The sequence below is a fragment of the Pezoporus flaviventris genome, unplaced genomic scaffold (assembly GCF_033815535.1).
Source record: "Pezoporus flaviventris isolate CSIRO_AGI_PZ_B2104156 unplaced genomic scaffold, CSIRO_AGI_Pfla_v1 ptg000044l, whole genome shotgun sequence".
In the NCBI taxonomy this organism is placed as follows: Eukaryota; Metazoa; Chordata; class Aves; order Psittaciformes; family Psittacidae; genus Pezoporus; species Pezoporus flaviventris.
Genome location: NW_026892592.1, coordinates 264,435 through 271,667, shown reverse-complemented (window position 1 = coordinate 271,667; position 7,233 = coordinate 264,435).

Below are 7,233 nucleotides of genomic sequence, written 5' to 3'. Positions count from 1 at the left end.
TCTAGTTCCAACCCCCCTGCCGTGGGCAGGGACACCTTACGCTAAATCATATCACCCAAGGCCTCGTCCAACCTGGCCTTGAACACTGCCAGGGATGGAGCATTCACAACCTCCCTGGGAAACCTATTTCAGTGCCTCACCACCCTAACAGGAAAGAATTTTCTTCTTATAACAAACCTAAACTTCCCCTGTTTAAGTTTTAACCCGTTACCCCTTGTCCTATCACTACAGTCTCTAATGAAGAGTCCCTCTCCACCATCCCTATAGGCCCCCTTCAAATAATGAAAGGCTGCTATGAGGTCTCCAAGCAGCCTTCTCTTCTCCAGGCTCAACAGCCCCAACTTCCTCAGCCTGTCTTCATAAGGGAGGTGCTCCAGTCCCCTGATCATCCTCGTGGCCCTCCTCTGGACTTGTTCCAACAGTTCCATGACCTTTTTATGTTGAGGACACCAGAACTGTGCACAATAATCCAGGGGAGGTCTCACAAGAGCAGACTAAAATGGCAGGATCACCTCCTTCGACCTGCTGGTCATGCTCCTTTTGATGCAGCCCAGGATACGGTTGGCTTGCTGGGCTGCAAGCGCACACTGCCTGCTCATGTTCATTTTCTCATCAAACAACACACCCAAGTCCTTCTCCGCAGGGCTGCTCTGAATCTCTTCTTTGCCCAACCTGTAGCTGTGACTGGGATTGCTCTGACCCAGGTGTAGGACCTTGCACTTGGCATGGTTAAACTTCATGAGGTTGGCATCAGCCCACGTCACAAGCGTGTCGAGGTCCCTCTGGATGGCATTCCTTCCCTCCAGCATATCAACCGAACCACACAGCTTGGTGTCATCGGCAAACTTGCTGAAGGCGCACTCAATCCCACTGTCCATGTCAGCGACAAAGATGTTAAATAAGACCGGTCCCAACACCGATCCCTGAGGGACGCCACTTGTTACTGGTCTCTTGCTGGACATTGAGCCATTGACCACAACTCTTTGTGTGCGAAAAGCATCGTTTGCGTTGACAAGCTTGGCTCATGTAAATTCATTAACAAAACAGCTGGGGAGGCCAACTGTCGTGGTTTAAGCCCAGCTGGTAACTTAGAACCATGCAGCTGCTTGCTCACTCCCCCCCACACACACTTCTTCCTCCCCCCACTCCTGGAAGGATGGGGAGGAGAATTGAAAGAATGCAACTCCCACAGGTTGAGATAAGAACAGTCCAGTATCAACAGTATAACACAAACCACTGCTGCTACCACCAATAATGATAAGGGAAATAACAAGGGAAGATAATACAACACCTCACCACTCGCTGACCGATAATACCCAGCCCAACTGAGCAGCAATATGGGCCTTCTGGGTAACTCCTCTCAGTTTATATACTGGGCATGACGTGCTGTGGTATGTAATATCCCTTTGGTTAGTTTGGGTCAGGTGTCCTGTCTCTGCTTCCTCCCGGCTTCCCCTCCTCCCTGGCAGAGCATGAGACTGAGCAAGTCCTTGGTCAGGGTAAATGTTACTTAGCAACAACTAAAAACATTGGTGTTATCAACGTTCCCATGCTGAAAGTCAAAAACACAGCACTGCACCAGCTACTAAGAAGGAGAAAAATGACTGCTACTGCTGAACCCAGGACAGTATCCACCCCTTATTCCATACCATTCACATCATGCTCAGATCCCATATTTTTCAATATACCATCACTATTGTCTCATATATATATAAATCCACACACACACAAAGAGAGAGTTATCATTCCTTACTGCATGGGCCAAGCCCTATAAAGCTGCTGAGTTCATCTGGTCCATGATGTCGGGCTCCATCTCTTGAAACAGTCTGTCAGAGCAGGAGAGACAGTGTGCAGTGTTGGATTGTTGCCTGCTGATGACACCATGGAACTCGTCTGGTCACTGCTGAGCTCCTCTGGTTTTATCAGTGTTCATTCTTTGTTGGGATGATGGTCGGACGGAAGTCAGGGCCAGTCCCTGGTGACCTTAAGACATCTAGCTGGTGGGCTATAATAGTGCTACATAGAAGGCAACAGCATATAGTTGAATTCATTGGCTGTTTTCCCCTAAAATCAAATCCCCCTGAGGTACACAGGGACTTCCCCATCTTCCCGCACTACCCACCAAGTATATCCAGGCCCCTGAGCAAAAGCAATCCCACGAGTGGGTTTGCCTTTACCTGGAGCAGGAATAATCCAGACTGTCTTCCCCAGCAAATTCTTTATGTGCACCACTGGAACATTATCCCCTTCTACAATATGTAAAAGTTCTGACTGGGCTGGGCCAGCCCTGTTGGCAGATCCTCTGGTGTTGACCAACCAGGTGGCTTTTGGTAAATGTGTATCCCAATGTTTGAAAGTCCCACCACCCATTGCTCTCAGTGTAGTTTTTAACAGCCCATTGTGCCATTCGATTTTCCCAGAGGCTGGTGCATGGTAGGGGATATGATATACCCACTCAGTGCCATGCTCTTTGGTCCAAGTGTCTATAAGGTTGTTCCATAAATGAGTCCCATTGTCTGACTCAGTTCTCTCTGGGGTGATGTGTCACCACAAAAACTGTTTCTCAAGGCCCAGGATAGTGTTCTGGGCAGTGGCGTGAGGCACAGCAAATGTTTCCAGCTCTCCTGTGGTTGCTTCCGCAATTGTAAGCACATGGCGCTTGCCTTGGCGGGTTGTCGGCAATGTGATATAGTCAATCTGCCAGGCCTCCCCATATTTATACTTCAGCCATCGTCCTCCATACTTTAGGCTTTAGCTGCTTGGCTTGTTTAATTGAAGCATGTTTCACAGTCGTGAATAACCTGGGCAATAGTGTCCATTGTTAAGTCCACCCCTTCATCACGAACCCATCTCTATGTTGCATCTGTGCCCTGATGGCCTGAAGTGTCATGGGCCCACCGGGCCAAAAATAATTCACCTTTATGTTGCCAATCTAAATTCATCTGAGCTATTTCAATCTGGTAGGGCTGTGTTTCCACCCCTGGGGCAATCGGTTCCAAGTGAACTGGACACCCCTCCAAGTAAAAGCAAACTGTGGCCTGCACTCTGCTGCCAAAGGAATTGAGAAAAATGCATTGGCAATATCAGTTGTGGCATACCACTTGGCTGCCTTTGACTGCAGTTCATACAGAAGTTCTATCATGTCCGGTATGGCAGCACTCAAGGGTGGTGTGACTTCGTTCAGGCCACGATAGCCTACTGTTAGTCTCCATTCTCCATTAGACTTTCGCACTGGCCATATGGGGCTATTAAAGGATGAGCGGGTCCTGCTGATCCCTCCTTGGCTCTCCAGTCTACGCATCAGCTGATGGATGGGAATCAGGGAGTCTTGGATGGTGCCATATTGCTGCTGGTGCACTGTTGTGGTCGCGATTGGCACTTGTTGTTCTTCGACCTTCAGTAACCCCACAACAGAAGGATCTTCTGAGAGACCAGGCAAGGTGGGCAGCTGCTCAATTTCCTCAGTCTCCAAAGCAGCAATACCAAAAGCCCACCAGTACCCTTTTGGATCTTTGAAGTACCCTCTCTTGAGGTAGTCTATGCCGAGGATGCATGGATCCTCTGGACCAGTCACAGTGGGGTGCTTTTGCCTTTTCCTCCCACTTAGGCTGATTTCAGCCTCCAGTACAGTCAACTCTTGGGATCCTCCTGTTACTCCAGAAATATAGATGGGTTCCACCCCTTGATAGCTTGATGGCATCAGGGTACACTGGGCACTGGTATCGACTAGAGCCTTATACTTCTGTAGGACTGATGTGCCAGGCCATCTGATCCACACAGTCCAGTAAATCCGATTGTCCCCTACCTCCACCTGGCTGGAGGCAGGGCCCCTCTAATAGTGGTCACAACATTGGTCACTTACGTCTTATAGACAGGGATTAGTCTTCTTTATCACAGGAGCTGGGGTAAAATCAGCTCTTCCACTGCATCTGAGAACCTGTTCATCAGAGACTGAAGCTGCAGCTTTCATGGGATGATCATCTTTGGCCTTTGTTCTCCTCTTCAATTCACACACCCGTTCCTCCAGAGCTGAGGTAGGTTTTCCATCCCAATTTCTCATGTCTTCTGTGTGATCCCGCAGGTAAAACCATAGGGTGGCCAGTGGCGTATACCTCCTATATCTTCTCTCTTGAGCAGTAGGACGCCTTTTGTTTTGGGCGTGCTTGCAGGGCTGTGCACTTATGGGCGCATGCATGTCAGAGTGCATGTATTCTGCCCCCCTCCCTCTGCGTGTGTATGTGTGTCCCCCATCTCTGTCTCTCTTTTCCCAAACTGCAGTCTTCTTTTAACACCACAGTTCACAAAGGCGACATGATATCCGGGCCCTGCAAAGGAAGCCACATCCTATATGATAATGACTAGCCCTTCAAACAGCTTAAAGATACAGCCCATTCTATCACTATGCTCCTAGTGCAGGGTGCTGGGTGCTGCTTCTCCCTTCCTTGGCCAAAATTCCCCCACACCTTAGGAATGGTTCGTTAGGAAATGTCACTTATGGGGTGACACAGCTCTGGGTGCTCCAAGACAAATGCATCTATAGTGTGGGTGCAAGAGGGACCCCCCACCCTGGGCTGGAAAGGCTTTGGGGTCACCATGTCACCCAATTCCCTCACCCCACAATCCCACTTGCACCCCCCATGTTTTTTTAGGGGTTGGATTTTCTGGGCTTATGCAAGCACTGGGGGGGGATCCCTCTTCTGCTCCCCCCCCTTCCCCCTCCATGGCATGAGCTGTAAAAACTAATTTTCAAACATGTAATTACACAACAGCTGTACAGGCAATAAGCTTGTAATTACAGGCAGCTAGGGGAGTGGGAGGGGAGGGGAGGGGAGGGCAGGTAGGGAGGGCAGGCAGGACACCAGCTCCAGCTTTAGGGTTTCACCTCCCCCCCGTTCCCTTTGTTCATTACGCAAACGGGAATTGCTTCACTCCTAGAAGATGGTGCTCCCCACCTTGCCAAGGACACCCTGCCAGCACCCAGCACCCTATGCCAGGACCCACTGTTGCTTCGCTGGGATGGGGAAACTGAGGCACAGCAGCTGGGCAGCCCCATTGGGAAACCAACCCATCCCTTTGCGACATTGGCCCAACCGAGTTATCCAACACCCTCCTCCTCAGTTGTCCCCGCTCTGAAAGTGATTGTGCACACACCCGGGCAGCCAGTGTCATCCCTGCCTCAGTTTACTCACCACCCTGCAGGGAGCTGGGACGCAGGGCAGTGGCACAGACACCTGGCTATCCAGCAGACAGCTCTACGTTGCCCCTCATTAGTGGGAGAGCCTGATGAGCCTGACCCACTTCCCCAAGCGACAGGAGGATTAATTGGTTCCTTGCTCAAGTGAAGCCACCAGGAACTGGGGCAGGTGCCAGGCAACATTAGCAAAGCATGAAAGCACAGCTCATAGGGCCAGCCAGGCAAGCATGCTGCCAGCCTTGCCCATGCCAACCAAGCGAGCTGGAGCAATGGGTGCAGGGCACTCCCAGCTTGCCACAGGGATAACTGACCCCAACCCAATCTCCTTGGGGATAGGGATGCTCAGCCTCCCCATGGGTATTCCACAGAAGGGGATGCAGCCGAGCTGGGGACATCCAGGCTGTGGTCCCCAGTGGGATGCATACCCCAAAGTAAGCCCACCCTAGGGAAACTGAGGCACAGCCAATCCCCACCAGCTGGCACCAGGCTTCACTGCACTCCTGGCACCCTGAAAGCATCTACCAGCAGGGATACACAGTCAAGAAGAGGAGCAAGTGGCCACTTCTTGTCATAAAGTGGCTCAGCGTTGATTTCTTGCTCTTGTTGACATTCAACTATGCAGAATAAAGACATAAATTCATATTTTAAACCCATCTGAGTGCCAGCCAGGCCCACAAAGTCATTTGCATCCTGAGATTTGGACGGGGCAGTGAGCAGGAAAGCAATGGTTTCTCGAGGTGACGTTCCCCAGGAAGGAATTGAAGTGTTTTATTTGCAGGTACAGGTCACGGTCGTTCCTCCACTTCCCCTTCCCTCCACCCTTGGTCCATAAATAAAACATATGGCCACGTAACTGGCTAATTATGGGAGTATGGCAAAACCCCGTCGGTTGCTGAAAAAAGAAATCAGCTTTTTAATCAATCATCCCACTTTCCTCCCCAACAAACTTAAGGAGAAATGGGCATTTCAGGCGCCGGGATGGATCCGAGACTCCAGTGGCTTGTACGCTCCTGCTGGAGTTGTGTACCCTGATCCCTCAAGGCAGGTTTGGATGGTGGGGTTCAAGCTCCTGCTATTTTTTCCTCCCTGGCTGGGAAAAGGATGTCTTTGATAGGTCTAATTGTTCCTTACACATTAGATACATTAATGAGGTCTCTGATAAAGTGTCTGGCTCTCTGGCAAGGTGGCTTCAAGTAACAATTTTCTGTTTGTGTTTCAAATTTTAATGAATGTTCCTGTCTCTCCGGCTGCAATGTGTGGTGATAATCCGCACGGCTCAGGGCACATGTGCACACACGCATGCTCACCTGGGATGAGATGCAGCAGTGAGCACGGTGTGCACATGGTCTCTGAAGAGTGGGATGCGCATGTGTGCGTGCACACACATGTGCACAAAATACAACCTCTACAGAGGGGATGCACATGTATGCATTCACACACACATGTGCACAACATGTCCCCTCTGTGCAGCAGGATGCACAAATGTGTGCACACATGCACTGGGGTGCTCACCACACACCTTCTACACAGTGGGATGCACACATGCATCACCAGCAGCAGGACAGACCACCTCAGCAGACTGACGGCCATACACTAACCATACAAGAAGTGAATGCATGCGCACCAATGATGATGCCCACCAGCCCTCCTAGCACCCACTCTGGCTTCCTGCTTGCCCCAGGGGACGCGTGGCTTGGTGAAGCACCAGGCAGCACCTGCAAAGCCCCATCAGGAAGCTCTCCAGCCATGCCTGCTCCTCCTGGGCTCTGTTCCTTAATGAGAGCCTCCAGCCCCAGGGGTAGTGCCAGACTGACAGCCTGGAGGTTATTTATTCACAGGCAGAGGCAGCAGGAGCTGCTGGCAGATGCAAGTGCCTTTTTCCTACAGGGAATTTTGCTCCCTGCCTCCCAGGCTGCTCCCCGATCTCTTCAAGCCCCTCTTTCCACCTTCACACCCCAATGCACCATCTAAACCTGGGGAACCACTGCAGGGGTCCCAGCCCTAATGCCCACCATGGCAGGACTTGTTACAAGGCCCTG